The sequence below is a fragment of the Ovis aries genome, chromosome 8 (assembly GCF_016772045.2).
Source record: "Ovis aries strain OAR_USU_Benz2616 breed Rambouillet chromosome 8, ARS-UI_Ramb_v3.0, whole genome shotgun sequence".
In the NCBI taxonomy this organism is placed as follows: domain Eukaryota; kingdom Metazoa; phylum Chordata; class Mammalia; order Artiodactyla; family Bovidae; genus Ovis; species Ovis aries.
This window is the reverse complement of record NC_056061.1, coordinates 78,563,616-78,580,206: the sequence shown is the minus strand read 5'-3', so window position 1 is coordinate 78,580,206 and position 16,591 is coordinate 78,563,616. Positions and strand designations below refer to the sequence as shown.

The window sequence follows — 16,591 nt, the reverse complement described above, 5'->3', positions numbered from 1 at the left end:
CAGGCAGTAGACGTACATTCCACAGCTTATATTTAGTACAATGTTTTATGTTAAATAATCAGTTTCTTTACTGATTTATGTAAAGTTTATGACTCATTATACTTCTAACCTTTTCTTCAGGCTCATCTTAGCCCTATGTGCTTATTAATGTATGATTATTTCAGTTAAAAAAGCCTTTCCTCCTTTAGAATGAGATGTTTTGTGAAACAAAATTAGGTTAGAGTCTCACATCACAAAAGAAAAAGTGAATATTTGTCTATGAAAGTTATTTCGCTTGGCATCTTATGGGAACAATGATGTTTAATTTTCTCCATTTATTCAAAGATCCTTCCTCTACAGATAGGCAGTATTCTTATCTCAGTTACTCACACTTTAAATCACAGCGACATATAAAAAAGGGTTCAGCAGTTTCCAAAATACGTGAAAGAATAATACAAGACTAAAGGTCTGAGAATTCCAGTTGCCTCCAGTATAGCTTCAAAGGCTTCAATCTAAAACAATAGTCTGATCAGAAAAGGGGTCATGCTGTCCAGCAAACATGAGCTTTTCATTTTGTCCTGTTCTATGTGGTAGTATGAACATTGCCCCCGGAAAGTGACATGAATGATTAGACTCACACTACAAGCTATAGGAGTGTATACACCAGAGTGAGCAAGCGTGCCAAAGAAGGGAGCCAAAGGAAGGTTCACCTCGGTGGGTCTGAGTCGAACTCCTGGATGTCAACACACAATCCTTCACCCATCCTTCGGGCCTTTTACTTCTTACTGAGTCAGAGATGAATTTGGTGGCAAAGTGGACAAAACAAACTGGGAGGGATAGGTGACGTATTCCCAGAGTGTCTCCCCTGGACTATAGGGCCTTCCTGACACTGCTCATTCCTGCTGCAGTCACTGAATTGGGTCTTTTCCTCTAGGTAGTGGGCCAAGCTATTTTTCTCCTTCCTAGTTATCCTACGGAAATTTTCCTAGTATGTATTTTTGAAATTTTGTTCTAAGTGATCTAGTAGCTTATTTGCAATATGATTCCGAATAAATTGCCGTAGAACTATTTGAAAAATAGATTCTCAGAACCTTCAATGATTGATCCAGTAGAGTGATTTTTATGGAGCTTTCAGATGATATACTAGGGAAAGGGTGTCAGGAAACTCATTTCATGGGCAGCTCATCTATTCTTTTGTGCTCCATGTATATCTTTTGTTTGTAAATGTCCTCCCTTGTTTGTGGCTATAACTCCTATTTATTTTCAAACCTGTTCTTCAAGCTATTTCCCCAGTTACCAAAACCTCACTGAATTTTGACCCACATGTACTAAATGAAGCCACCCTGAACTAACTACTTTTGCAATGAGATAGGCTTTGTAAACCTTTTGTTATTCTATTGTGTTTTTGAGTTAATTCTTGAGTTGTGATGACCCTGTCTTTGTCCAGAAACAAAAAAGATCAAGGATGCATGAAAACAGGATAAACTTCTCTGGTGGCTCAGGGGTCAAGAATCCATCTGCCAATGCAAGAGACAGAAGAGACGCAGATTCAGTCTCTGGGTTTGGAAAATCCCCTGAAGGAGGAAATGGCAACCCATTCCAGTATACTTGCCTTTATAATATCATGGACAGAACAGCCTGTTGGGCTGTCCATGGGGTCATAAGGGGTTGCAAAGAATCACACACTACTTAGCATACACCTACTCCACCCACATTCCAGAATCCATCTTGCCAGTTTCGTATACCATCGTGAGCTTCACATGGCTCTCTACCTATTTTCAGTTCAATTCAGTTCATTCGCTCAGTCATGTCTGACTCTTTGCAACCCCATGAACCACAGCACGCCAGGCCTCCCTGTCCATCACCAACTCCTGGAGTCCATTCAAACTCATGTCCATTGAGTCGGTGATGCCATCCAACCATCTCATCCTCTGTCGTCCCCTTCTCCTCCTGCCTTCAATCTTTCTCAGCATGAAGGTCTTTTCAAATGAGTCAGCTCTTTGCATCAGGTGGCCAAAGTATTGGAGTTTCAGCTTCAACATCAGTCCTTCCAATGAATACCCAGGACTGGTATATATTCCTTTAGGATGGACTGATTGGATCTCTTTGCAGTCCAAGGGACTCTCAAGAATCTTCCCCAACACCACAGTTCAAAAGCATCAATTCTTTGGCACTCAGCTTTCTTTATACCCCAACTCTCACATCCATACATGACCACTGGAAAAACCATAGTCTTGACTAGATGGACCTTTGTTGACAAAGTTATGTCTTTGCTTTTTAATGTGCTCTCTATGTTGGTCATAATTTTCCTTCCAAGGAGTAAGCGTCTTTTAATTTTATGGCTGCAATCACCATCTGCAGTGATTTTGGAGCCCAGAAAAATAAAGTCTGACATTGTTTCAACTGTTTCCCATCTATTTCCCATGAAGTGATGGGACTGGATGCCATGATCTTCGTTTTCTGAATGTTGAGCTTTAGGCCAACTTTTTCACTCTCCTCTTTCACCTTCATCAAGAGGCTCTTTAGTCCTTCACTTTCTGCCATAAGGGTGGTGTCATCTGCATACCTGAGGTTATTGATATTTCTCCCGGCAATCTTGATTTCAGCTTGTGTGTCTTCCAGCCCAGCGTTTCTCATGATGTACTCTGCATAGAAGTTAAATAAGCAGGGTGACAATATACAGCCTTGAAGTACTCCTTTTCCTATTTGGAACCAGTTTGTTTTTCCACGTCCAGTTCTGTTGCTTCCTGACCTGCATACAGATTTCTCAAGAGGCAGATCAGGTGGTCTGGTATTCTTATCTCTTTCAGAATTTTCCAGTTTATTGTGATCCACACAGTCAAAGGCTTTGGCATAGTCAGTAAAGCAGAAGTAGATGTGTTTCTGGAACTCTCTTGCTTTTTTCATGATCCAGTGGATGTTGGCAATTTGATCTCTGGTTCCTCTGCCTTTTCTAAAACCAGCTTGAACATCTGGAAGTTCACGGTTCATGTATTGCTGAAGCCTGGCTTGGGGAATTTTGAGCATTACTTTACTAGCATGTGAGATGAGTGCAATTGTGCGGTAGTTTGAACATTCTTTGGCATAGGTTTTCTTTGGGATTGAAATGAAAACTGACCTTTTCCAGTCCCATGGCCACTGCTGAGTTTTCCAAATTTGCTAGCATATTGAGTGCAGCACTTTCACAGCATCATCTTTCAGGATTTGAAATAGCTCGACTGGAATTCCATCACCTCCACTAGCTTTGTTTGTAGTGATGCTTCCTAAGGCCCACTTGACTTCATATTCCAGGATGTCTGGCTCTAGGTGAGTGATCACACCATCGTGATTATCTGGGTCGTGAAGATCTTTTTTGTACAGTTCTTCTCTGTATTCTTAATTTTTTAAGGAGTTCACAATAGAACCATCTGGGATATACAGGGTGTTTTTATCTCTTGGGGGGCTGATATTCTGCCCTTTGTTGTTTTTGACAAATGAAGTTTTTCTTTTTTCTCTTTTACTGTTTACCTGTGAAGAAGAAAGCTATCTAACTCTTCAAGGATTCAATGAGCCCCTTTTCTATGTTCAGCATTGTGCTTGGATACTTTTTCATATCTGTCATGATTTTTATATCCACTTACCCTCACGTAGAAAAATTCACAGTTTTAATAGAGAAAAAAACTTCAGAGTGTCATCTTTTGATATTCATGATTAATTGGATAAATTGGATGAAATAAAGTCACTTGTCCTACATTTCAGGTTGTTATTTAGAAGAAGAAAGTAGATATATGAATACCCACCTGAATCTCTCTTCTATTATCTAGACCATTCTGTTGTCTCAGGCAAATGTGTGTGTGTGTGTGTGTGTGAGAGAGAGAGAGAGAGAGAGATTGAAAACAACCAAAACCTATGATACACTCTCATCAGGCATTAACACAAACAGACTATATATTAATTTGTTATTTTCTGTTAAGTTTTCCACTAGCTTAGTGGAGCAAACAAGGGATTTCTCGCTTTACTATAAAATATTCTAAAACATTTTATTTACATTTATTTCAAGTGGTCTTATGTGGTCAGTGACCAAATTTCCAATGAGTTTATGTTAGCAAAATGAGACAGGAGTATTCTTAGATCTCTAAGCCTTGCAGGCAGAAAAATGACTATTGTTTGCTAATTTGCCTCAGAAGAGAAGACCAAGCTAGGTTTACAGGAAATTAAACAAAGACACACTGCCTCTTTCTGCCCCTGTATCACCAGAGTGTAACAACCATGAGTCTTTTTGATTGAGTGGTGCTCTCTCTTCATCTACACCTACTTTTTTTTTTTTTTTTGCTGTTGTTCTCTGTATTCCTACTTCTTCTTACTCTATCATACATTAATGACAATTCAACGGAAAAATAGCCTTCAGATGGAAAAGGGACAAAAACCTGCTTTCTTCAGGCAATGGATGTACTTTATAAATAGAAAATGTGAAACAAATAACTGATCCTGTTTTTATTTTTGCATTTGGTGCTAGAAAAAATCAGAGTGAAATGTGTGGGTCCTTTTAATAATTGCATAGAATTCTAAAGGCACTAGAATCTAATATATTTCTATTGTACTGGGTCTCTGGCTAATCTCATCATTTCGTTCTCTTTTGGCTTCCTATTTGCGTGTTTTCTTTTTCATTTCTCTCATTTTATTGCATGCATTTTAAAAGGTTCTTCAAATCCTCTTGTTGGAATTGGAAACTGAGGTGGAGGATTGGTAGAGAACAGGGAGGCACATCAGGGCAGAGGAAAGAAAATGAAAGCAGAGAGTTCCATTAAGGCCAAGAGACTCTGTTTAATAATTTTTTTGCATTATGCCTTTTGAAACTGCTTATTTCCTGCTTTTTTTTTTTGGTTTTTGATTTCTGAAAATTTTACTTCAGCACATTTATCTCCTCAAAAGTTTATATGAAAAAACATGTTTTTTCTTGATTCCCATATTTGGTGATACATAACATTGATGTACTATAGAAAAATATGATGCTAAATCCTCTGATGTATGTAAACCATTGTCATTGAAATATTCTTATCTGTGACTTCAGATTTTTATTTCCTGAAATATTGATTTTCATCTCTTTAGACCAAATTACTTGAGAAACATTATTAGAACATCTACCTCAGCCTTTGCTTCATAGATAACAATGTTTTATTTTTATTCTAAAGGACTGATTTTTAAAATTTAGAAACACTTTAGCTTTCAAGTTTGAGAGTGCTAAGAGAAAAGGAAATTATCTTATTTTAGAATCTGAAAGTTTTGGACATAAAAAATAATCAAATGGGTTACCACTAATATCAAATTATGATATATCCCTAGGCATTTCTTTAATATTGAAGGAACAACAAGGAAAACTTCAAAATATAATAAAACAATTCTATCAATGTCAATATTAGAAAATTGCTTTTTGAGAAGCTCAAGCATATGCTGTAGAATATACATTTTTAGAGTATAGACTATCAGTAGAATTATTGTCTACTGCACTGAGTGCAACAAACATAAAAATTTTGGTGATGATATGGTGCATATACTCAATGCAAGTATATAATATGAAAGACAGCATGAACAGAAAAATTTAAAACCATAATAGATTATCGATTCAGCATAGAATCCAGCACAAGATGGGCACCAGTAAATCAAACTGAATACAGGAAAAAGGGCTTGGGTTATTTTATTTTTTTATGGTAAAATGAAACAAATTTTTTACGGGAACCAATGGCTTTTGAAGTAAAAGTGAACATGGAGTATTCCTTTCTGCCTTGTCATTCGGTTGTCAAATTGAGAAGAACTTTGGCCATAGAAAGTCATAGAATGATGAGAAGTGAGATCTGAGGGGGCCTCTGAGGACCACATCATTTGATCACCTTCTTTTATGGTGGAAGAAACTAAGCATAGAGAGATGTACAAATGTTTGAGACCTTCTCTCTGCCCTTCCGTAGGCTCCATTTAAAAATGAAATGATCTTCTGTGCAGTAACTGCATTGTGTGCCATGTGTATTTCTGGATGTGCATTGCTGATATACTCAGCCACTATGTAGCTAATCGAGGTAGGTATGCAAAGGTTTTTAATCTTCTTTTCAAAGATGCCCATGCTGGGAATGTACTGGGAATTTTGAGATATTTTCTCCTTATACTGAATGTGGTAACAGAACCATATTTCTTAAGGAGAACCAAGTTTGCTCCTTTTCTTTTGTTTTACTCTCTTACAATCCATGATTTAAACCTATCAGTTCCATGTAGTTGACTTACAACCTCTCTCTCAAGTTCAATCACCATGTTTCCAGGTTTTTTTTGGGAACATCTGTAATTTACTCTAGGATTCTCAAGTGCAATGTCTCAGTTCAGTTCAGTTCATTTCAGTCACTCAGTTGTGTCTGACACTTTGTGACCCCATGAATTGCAGCACGCCAAGCCTCCCTGTCCATCACCAACTCCCGGAGTTCACTCAGACTCATGTCCATCGAGTCCGTGATGCCATCCAGCCATCTCATCCTCTGTTGTCCCCTTTTCCTCCTGCCCCCAATCCCTCCCAGCATCAGAGTCTTTTCCAATGAGTCAACTCTTCCCATGAGGTGGCCAAAGTACTGGAGTTTCAGCTTTAGCATCATTCCTTCCAAAAAGAACCCAGGACTGATCTCCTTTAGAATGGGCTGGTTGGATCTCCTTGCTGTCCAAGGGACCCTCAAGAGTCTTCTCCAACACCACAGTCCAAAAGCATCAATTTTTCGGCACTCAGCTTTCTTCACAGTCCAACTCTCATATCCATACATGACTAGTGGAAAAACCATAGCCTTGACTAGATGGACCTTTGTTGGCAAAATAATGTCTCTACTTTTTAATATGCTCTCTAGGTTGGTCATAACTTTCCTTCCAAGGAGTAAGTGTCTTTTGATTTCATGGCTGCAATCACCGTGCAGTGATTTTGGAGCCCCCACCCCCCAAAAGTCTGAGACTGTTTCCACTGGTTCCCCATCTATTTCTCATGAAGTGATGGGACCAGATGCCGTGATCTTCGTTTTCTGAATGTTGAGCTTTAAGCCAACTTTTTCAGTCTCCTCTTTCACTTTCATCAAGAGGCCTTTTAGTTCCTCTTCACTTTCTGCCATAAGGGTGGTGTCATTTGCATATCTGAGGTTATTGATATTTCTCCTGGCAATCTTGAGTCCAGCTTGTGCTTCTTCAGGTCCAGCGTTTCTCATGATGTACTCTGCATATAAGTTAAATAAGCAGGGTGACAATATACAGCCTTGACGTATGCCTTTTCTTATTTGGAACCAGTCTGTTGTTCCATGTCCAGTTCTAACTGTTGCTTCCTGACCTGTATATAGGTTCTCAAGAGGCAGGTCAGGTGGTCTGGTATTCCCATCTCTGGTATTCCCATCTCTCTCAGAATTTTCCACAGTTTATTATGATCCACACAGTCAAAGGCTTTGGCATTATCAATAAAACAGAAATAGATGTTTTTCTGGAACTCTCTTGCTTTTTCCATGATCCAGCGGGTGTTGGCAATTTGATCTCTGGTTCCTCTGCCTTTTCTAAGACCAGCTTGAACATCTGGAAGTTCACGGTTCACGTATTGCTGAAGCAATGTCTCAAAGGGTGCTTATTCTTTCTTATGCACTACAAACACCACGACCATCACCATCATAACAATCAGTAATAGCAAAATAACCATCATTGAAGGAGATGTAATGAATGGAGAGTTGAGATAATTAGAAAGGCAAAAGCTAATTATATTTTTAGAAATAGGGAGTAAAGGAGGAAGGGTGAAATAGAACTTACAAGTTTTAGCATGCAAGAATGGATAGATAGTAATATCATTATTTAGCAGAGAAGGAGAAGAAGGAAAGGAGATTTGGTTTTGATAAAGAGTTCATTTTTGAGTGTATTATGTTGTGTAACAAAGGAAACATGACCATTATATGTGAATATATGTTTGCAGTTCAGCTGGGCAATTTATTTATAGGTCATCAAACTCTAGATGTTATTTCCAATCATGCAAGTGGATGAAACTGCCTTTCTGTATGATGAAAAATGTGAAGAATGTTGAAGGCAGAGAAGAACAAAGTTTCATAAAGGGAAAGAAGAGAAGAGAGGGGGAGAGGAAGGAAGAGAAGGAGAGAGCATATAACATGTTATATAAGGATACAATACTTCAGGATGTGAATGAGAAAGAAATGAATTTTTAAAATGTCAGAGCCAGAAGCTAGTCTGTGGAAAAGTCTTCTAATCAGAGGACACATTTTTGTAAATGAGGGATTTGATTTTTATCAATATCCAAGAAAATGGCTCTTTTCCATTATTATTATATTTGGTTATACAACATAAAATGCATTTATTCATAGACTATAATATTTTCAATATTTTTAAATATTTATAATATTATTAAATTCTGATAAATAGAATTTATCAGAATTCTTGCTTCTGAAAGAACAAGTTTGTAGCAGTACCACAGCTACAAGTGTGTCTATATGTGAATGCATATATTTTATATATTCTAATATACTAAATCACATTTATACCTAATTTCCTTATAAATCTTATAGCTCATGTAAGAAAGAAATTTGATAGAAATTTCCCCAAATTTAACAATATTAAAAATATACATTACAATTTCTATATAAACTTATAGAATGGGAAGAGATTTTTCTATAGTCTTAATAGAAATAAATTTTGATCAACGAAGCCAGAGAAAAAATTATTTTCTACTTTACTGTAGAAAATGATAAGGCAAAATTGTTGTCAAAAACCTTAAAATATCTACCAGTCTATGAATGATATATAACATGTCATTATCATTTTAATTAAAATTTTAATGATTATAGGTTGAAAATAATTTAATGTATTCCTTGATGAGTTATTTTGCCTTCTGTATTAATTTGTTTTTACTTTTTGCCCATTTTTGGATCATTTTTTTCTTATTGACTTGTTAGAGATTAAAATGGATACTATAAATATTTCTTCCAGGCTGCTAATGTTTAATTTTATTCATCATGGTTTTCTGTTTCTTAAAACTGTCAAATTTAATTCCTTTATGGTGTGTGTATGTACATGTTTTGCATCTATTTTTCATAAAGACTTTTCTTATTATGTGGTTGTTGAAACATTTTTGAAATTTCCTTTTAATAATTTGAAAATATAGATATTCTTCAGAATGTATTTTTGATTTTTTAAAAAATGTGGTGCTTGCTTATTGTAAAAATAAATAATATAGGAAAGCACAAAGGAAACAAAATGGAATACTATAATCCAGAGATAGCATTTTGGCTAACATCTTTCTAAACTTTTTCTTATATATGAGAAGAGTAACATTCATTTATAGTGGCTACTGGCCTGACATTGCACTAAGCAAATTTATAACATTGAGGGGAAAGGCACTTTATCATCCCCATTTTACAGATGAGAAAACTAAGCCTCAGAGATCCGATACTTTACTCAAAGTTATAAAGCCTGTAAGCGACAGAACTGGAGTTACCCTGAGTCTGTTCACTCATCCATGCTGCCTCCCTGAAACACACAGAAAACCCCTCAGGTAGAATTTGAGTCTTGCAGCTCTTCTAAGTCCAGCACATAGGAGACACTAAAAAAATGCTTATTTTATTTGGTTATCTAACAAATGTATTTGATCTGTATCAAAAAAACAGCTGAACATAACTTTATCCTTGGGATGAAAAATGACAATTCCTCTCCTCCCATCACATTTCTATTGTTCATGTGGTCATCTTCAGCATTTGTCACTTGCCTCTGAATTTATAATTTGAGAATAACATCATCAGCAACCCTTAACACTACTGATCTCGCTGTTTCATCATTTACTCTTTTCAAAAGGAGTAACTTATCCAGTTTATGTGTTTATGATAAAGAGTTGGTTATGTACAGCTCTGCCACTTTTCCTCTCTCTCTCTCTGAAATTTAACTGCTAAAAGGGAACACGGTATATTCCACTGATCCAGGTTCCAAATTGTAAAGGGGCTGGTCCACACATGGGGAGGTTGCCAGTGGGCCAGGCCTGTGGGATACTATATTTCATTCTGGGTTTATAATTCAGGAGCCATTATTATTACATAACTATGTCACATCAGCTAAGTATTTTTCAGTAATAAGGTTGACTTTTTTCTTTGCTGATTCGTTTTGGGCTCTCTCTCAGTTGGTTCAAACAGCAGAGAAAGCAGGAGTGACATTTAATAGGACCATTTAAACATTCATATTGCCTACTGGGAACTTATCTATAATTTTCAAAAATTTATTTCATTGATTTATTGATTTTTAACTTGTGTTCTTTAAAAAAAAAAATTCTGAAAGGTGGAGTAAAGGGGCCAAAAGTAAAATCTTGTGCCTGTTCTCAGTCATTTTAAAAATGAAAGATTATTTTATATTCACTTTGAGTATTTAATAAAGGCAAATCCTGTGCTATTTATGAACTTGAGAATAAATTTCAACCTTTAGCAAAGCTTGCACATGAAATCTTCCTGCTATGTAATATATGTGTGGATTGTATTAGGATTACCTGTTTTGTTGTTTTTCTGTAAGTTTGCGGAGTATAGCGAACAGACTCAATCTGTGTTCTGCAATGTGTCTATCTGAACGACAGGCTTGATTCTCCTGACCCCAAAGCCCACATCTATATAATTTCTTTAAATTTGAAATTCCCATTCATCTTTTAAACTATTCATACATTTAAAGCATTCCCTACTCCTTGAGAACAAATCAAAAATAAATTATACCTCCCCATCCCATGTCATCTTATCATTCCGTTGTTGATCACCATTTTTTTCCGCTCCCCTGTTGCCAAAGGAAAAGCGCAGATGACGTGTGAAAGCAGTGAGGCCGAACGATAGAGAGAAAGAAAAGAAGCCCTGACAGCTTTCAGGAAGCAAGTCTAGTTACTGACAACTGGGTTGTGATATTTCTTTGTGGAACACAATTCTATAGGATATCAGCCTAAGAGGAGAACTCTTCACGATTGGTTGTGATGCAATAGACAAAAACAGGTGGATTCTATAATCATGCCTGGTTAGAGATAAAACCAAAATCATTCAGAACCATAAAAAAGGCAGAAATCTCCCTTTCCTGGTTAACATTAAGTGACAACTGCTTATTAGTCAGTGATGACTCTAGCTCTACTCTGTTAATTCTGCCTCCTATATTAAAAAATATCTTTGATGCCATGTGTCAAACTCCTCTTGTTCTGAGACAGCATCCTATCCAGACAGATCTCTGCTTTCTTGAATCCTCTTCTAAATCACCAAAAAAAAAAAAAAAAAAATTAAAATCCCTGTGATTTTGCTGCAGCAAAATTAATGTCTAATTTCATTTGCCTCTAGGTATATTCCCAGTGGCTTTTGGCTGGTAGGCATTGATAGTAGAGTGAGCTCGCATCAGGAGGGATCAGCAGCAGCGGGCCAACAGCAATCAGCAATTGGGGGAAGCCACACGACTGAGCGACTTCACTTTCACTTTAGGAATCTTCCAGTGATGTCCATGGATGGGCTACAGGCTACTTGGAGGGCATGGTAGCTACAACAGCTGTCTGCACCCTTGCAAATACGATTACCCAGGGTCTATCTGTAGCAGGCAGAATCCGTTCTTGGTGGACCTGGGGGCTTTGAGAGCTCACATTGGATACTATCTCACATTTTTTCAGGGCTCCTTGCCTCTCTCAGAGCCTACGATCACGCACTGCTTCCTCAGCTGCATCCTCAGCGCCCCTGAGGTTAACTCCTCTCCTCTGTGATGCATTCCATCCCTACAAGGACTGTTCAGTGTGCGTCTTTAGGTCTAGATGTCCCCAAAGCAAAGACCTACTCGCCCAATTGTAGTCATCAGGTTTATATTTATCAGGTTTATTTTCAATATCTTTCAGAGATATTTTGAACGTTAAAATGATTATCTGGGGCTTCCCTGGAGGACAAGTGGTTAAGACTTTGCCTTGCAATGCATGATCCCTAACTGGGGACTTAAGATCCCACATTCCTTGAGGCCAAAAAATCAAAACATAAAACAGAAGCAATACAAAAAAAAATTTAATGAAGACTTTAAAAATGGTTCACTTAGGGGGAAAAATGTAAAACGACTATTTAATGTTCTTTTAATTAAAATCTTATGTGTTAGGAGCTTAAGAAACAAAAATTTTACCTTTCAAGGTAAGACTATACATTTGTGGCAATTCTCTAGTCATACCAGTTGGTTACTTAATCTTAAGAGCAAGACCAACCCTGTTTAAATACTGTGCATCTACACAAGAGCGAGTAACTAAAACTACCTTGATTTTGTTCACTTTCTCCAAATTTGACTTCTTAATCATGTTAGGAGTAAGACATTTCAGCATAGCATAGTAGAAAGAAAATTGGATTTGGAAATAGGATACACAGGTCTGAGGGTCTTCTCTGGTAGCTCAGCTGGTAAAGAATCCACCTGCAATGCAGGAGACCCTGGTTCAACTCCTGGATCGGCAAGGTCCACTGAAGAAAGGATAGGCTAGTCACTCCAGTATTCTTGGGCTTTCCTTGTGGCTCAGATGGTAAAGAATCTGCCTGCAGTGCAGGAGACCTGGGTTTGATCCCTGGGTTGGGAAGATCTCCTGGAGGAGGGCTTGGCAACCCAATTCAGTATTCTTGCCTGGAGAATCCCACGGGTAGAGGAGCCTGGAGGGCTGCAGTCCATGGGATCACAGAGTCAGACACGACTGAGTGACTAAACAAAGCAGAGCAAACAGATCTGAGCACAATGTCTTGTGACCTGGGGGAAGTGGCTGAGCTTCAGTTCTCATAGCTGTAAAGAGGTTATTATATTACCACTAACAATAACCATCAAAACAAATTAAATTATGATGGTGACGTTATTTTTTGAGTATTATAATTATAGCTGGTATTTACTGAATGGTTACTCTGGGTTAGGTATTGCTGTAAGCAGTTAACTTGAATTTTCTTAATCTTTGTAACAGACTTATAAGTTGCACGTTATCACTTCTTTTGTCCATGAATAAGCCAACTTTTATGAAGCTTAAATAACTCTCCAGAATAGCTGTGGAAGAGGCAGAATTTAAATCCATATCTGTTATAGTTTATGCTCTTCGTTACATTACACTGCACAGTATGTACCATGTGATGTAAGTTTTTTATGTGAGAAATAATAACTTTTATAAAGTACAGTAAGGCTTCAGTTCAGTTCAGTTCAGTTCAGTTGCTCAGTCATGTCCGACTCTTTGTGACCCCATGAATTGCAGCACGCCAGGCTTCCCTGTCCATCACCAACTCCTGGAGTTTACCCAAACTCATGTCCATCGAGTCGGTGATGCCATCCAGCCATCTCATCCTCTGTCGTCCCCTTCTCCTCCTGCCCCCAATCTCTCCCAGCATCAGAGTCTTTTCCAAGGAGTCAACTCTTGGCATGGGGTGGCCAAAGTACAAACACTTATATATACCTTTGTGTAAACCGATGCTCACAAAAATCTTACTAGTATCTAAAACAACTATGATCATTATCTTTAATTTTTAAATGAAATTTCTTTTTTTAAATGTTAATTTTTAATATTGTATCTTTTAAAAAAACTTTGGCCACACCATGTGACATGTGGAATCCTAGTTCCCTGACCAGGGATCAAACCCAGGGCCCCTGCATTGGAATTGTGGAGTCCTAACCATTGGACCACCAGGAAAGCCCTTATCCTTATTTTAAAGAGAACTGAGCTTTAGAACAGTTGTCAAGGACAAAAAAAGCTTAATGTTGTACACTTGAGACATTTGGATGCTTGTTGCTATGCAAGTAAAATGCCTAGATAGTTTGAATATTTTTACTGGGAGTGTGTGTATGTGTCCTGTAGATAGAACCATTCACTGCATTTAATATTAGCACAACATGTTGGAGAGAATGATACATTAGGATACTGTGTAGGAAGTTGAAATAAGAAAGTTCTCATTGCTCCTGAGTTTTGCACCAGAGATTTAATTAAGATCTGTGAAGACTCAGTTTAAAATTCCATTTGTCAGAACTGTCGATGAGCATTCCCTGTTTATCCCCTTTAATGTGTCGTAGCACCTGCTGATATCTAAATATTTTGGCATTCAATTAATTTCTGCAACAGTAGCTGTCCAAAATCTTTTAGGACCAATTGAAGGAAATATGAAGGTAATGCAATTAATTAGTGCCTGGAGATCTTGGCTTATGTAAAATCGTGTATTTATAATAACTATTTGCCACCCAAGAAGTATATAATCCTTTATAATTCAACTATCATGTTGACCTGGGATTTTTATTGGAAACAAAACACAATGTATTGAGATCTCTTAAAAAGTATTTTCGGGCAGAAAGATTTTTGGTATTTTTCCTTCCCCTGTGGAGAATTCAACAGCACTTGTTAGGAAAAAACATAATTCATGAATAGACTAGTTATTTGGCAAAGCAGATAAGTCCCATTAATTTTTAAAATTAGAAATTTTAGGCTTCTGGTGCAACAAGAGCTATTAAATCAATATAGAATTATCTTTCAACTGGGACTAAAATCACTTGGCACTAACAACATTTTTAGTCACAGATTAATGTATGTAACAGTATTTTAAATAGGGAAACTGCAAACATGATCTTGAATTATCTTTTGGTGAAAAAGCTCTTTAATGCAATATTTTATCACTTTTCAGGATTATCTATTACTTTTGAAAATTTCTCCTCTTTTATTTTTATTTTTTGTATTTTTCCTTATACCATTATACATTCATTTTTTTTTTAGAATCTGAGGAATATAAAAAGTAAAATGCAAAAGCAAAATACACCATAAGTTTAATAGGTAGAGACAAACTTTGATAACATTTCATGTTTAACACTCTATGATCAAAGTTATATATTTCACATTTCTTCTAGCTTAAATACTTATATTGGACTTTATGTATGAACTAGAATATCAAGCATTATAGCATATTTTTCATTTTCATAGCTACATTTATATTTTCAAATTAATTTATTTCATCATAAAACGCTCTGAGTGTCAACACTGAGTCAAACATGCATTTATTTAACCCCTGTTTATTTTTGCCGAGTGCTGTGCTGGGTAGTGGCTCTTGACTGAAACGTATGGGGCATTCAGTATGGTAAGAGACCAGAAACAAGTGTTTTCCAAACAGTATGTGAGGTTTTATGGCACAGTAGCTGGTGATGTGGCAATGTTGAAAGGAGTATCTCACCTGTGTTCAGGCTTTAGGAAAGATACAATTATTCAACATTTGTTTCATCACATGTAGAGTGCCCAGGGAAGTATTAAATTTGCTTCTTGAGTCACCTGTCTGGCTCAGGCTGTCCAGGATTTTGTCTCTGATTGTGACAGGAAGGGGATAGTAGAAGACTGACTATAAATAAGTCTGTCTATTGTTTGTTTTTCAGAAATAAATGTAAATCTAGTTGTTTTCCAGTTGGTCTGTTTCCAAGAAACAATTACAACTCTATGTTAAATGCATTTAATTTAGAAATTTTACTACAATTTTGTGCTTCCCAGGTGGCGATAGTGGTTAAAAGCCTCCTTGCCAGTGCAGCAGATATAAGAGATGCAGGTCTAATCTCTGGGTTGGGAAGATCCCCTGGGGAAGGGCATGGCAACTCACTCCAGTATTCTGGCCTGGAGGATCCCATGGACAGAGGAGCATGGTAGGCTACAGTCCATAGGGTCCAGAATCTGGCATGACTGAAGAGCCTTAGCACATACGCATTATCGTTTTAGCTGTTCAGCTACTGTCGTGTCCAACTCTTTGGATCCCATGGACTGCAGCTTGCCAGGCTTTCCTGTCCATCACCATCTCCCAGAGCTTTGCTCAAACTCATGTCCATTGAGTCAGTGATGCTATCTAACCATCTTATCCTCTGTCATCCCCTTTTCCTTCTACTTTCAATATTTCCCAGCATTAGGATCTTTCCTAATGAGTCGGCTCTTCGCAACAGGTGGCCAAAGTATTGGAGCTTCAGCTTCAGCATCAGCCCTTCCAATGAATATTCAGGATTGATTTCCTTTAGAATTGACTGGTTTGATCTCCGTGCAGTCCAAGGGACCCTCAAGAGTCTTCTCCAACACCACAGTTCAAAAGCATCAGTTCTTTGGTGCTCAGACTTTCAAATCCATACATGACTACTGGAAAAACCACAGCTTTGAATAGATGGACCTTGTTGGCAAAGTAATGTCTCTGCTTTGTAATGTGCTGAGTAGGTTTGCCATAGTTTTTCTTCTAAGGAGCAAGCGTCTTTTAATTTCATGGCTATAGTCACCATCTACAGTGAGTTTGGAATTCAAGAAAATTGTCTGTCATTGTTTCCATTGTTTCCCCATCTATTTGCCATGAAGTAATGGAACCGGATGCCATGGTCTTTGTTTTTTGAATGTTGAGTTTTAAGCCAGTTTTTTCACTCTCCTCTTCACCTTTATCAAGAGGCTCTTTAGTTCCTCTTCACTTTCTGCCATAAGGGTAGTATCATCTGAATGTCTGAGGTTATTGATATTTCTCCCAGCAATCTTGATTCCAGCTTGTGCTTCATCCAGCCTGGCACTCCACATGGTGTACTCTGCATATAAGTTAAATAAGCAGGATGACAATATATAGCCTTGATGTACTCCTTTCCCAATTTGGAACCA

General features: G+C 37.4%; 1 protein-coding gene across 1 annotated transcript in view; it reads right to left on the bottom strand.

Annotated features, from left to right (window-relative positions):
- Window positions 1–16,591, bottom strand: part of OPRM1 (opioid receptor mu 1) — a 67,075-nt gene that overhangs the window by 32,483 nt on the left and 18,001 nt on the right. The gene's annotated exons all lie outside the window — the stretch shown is intronic.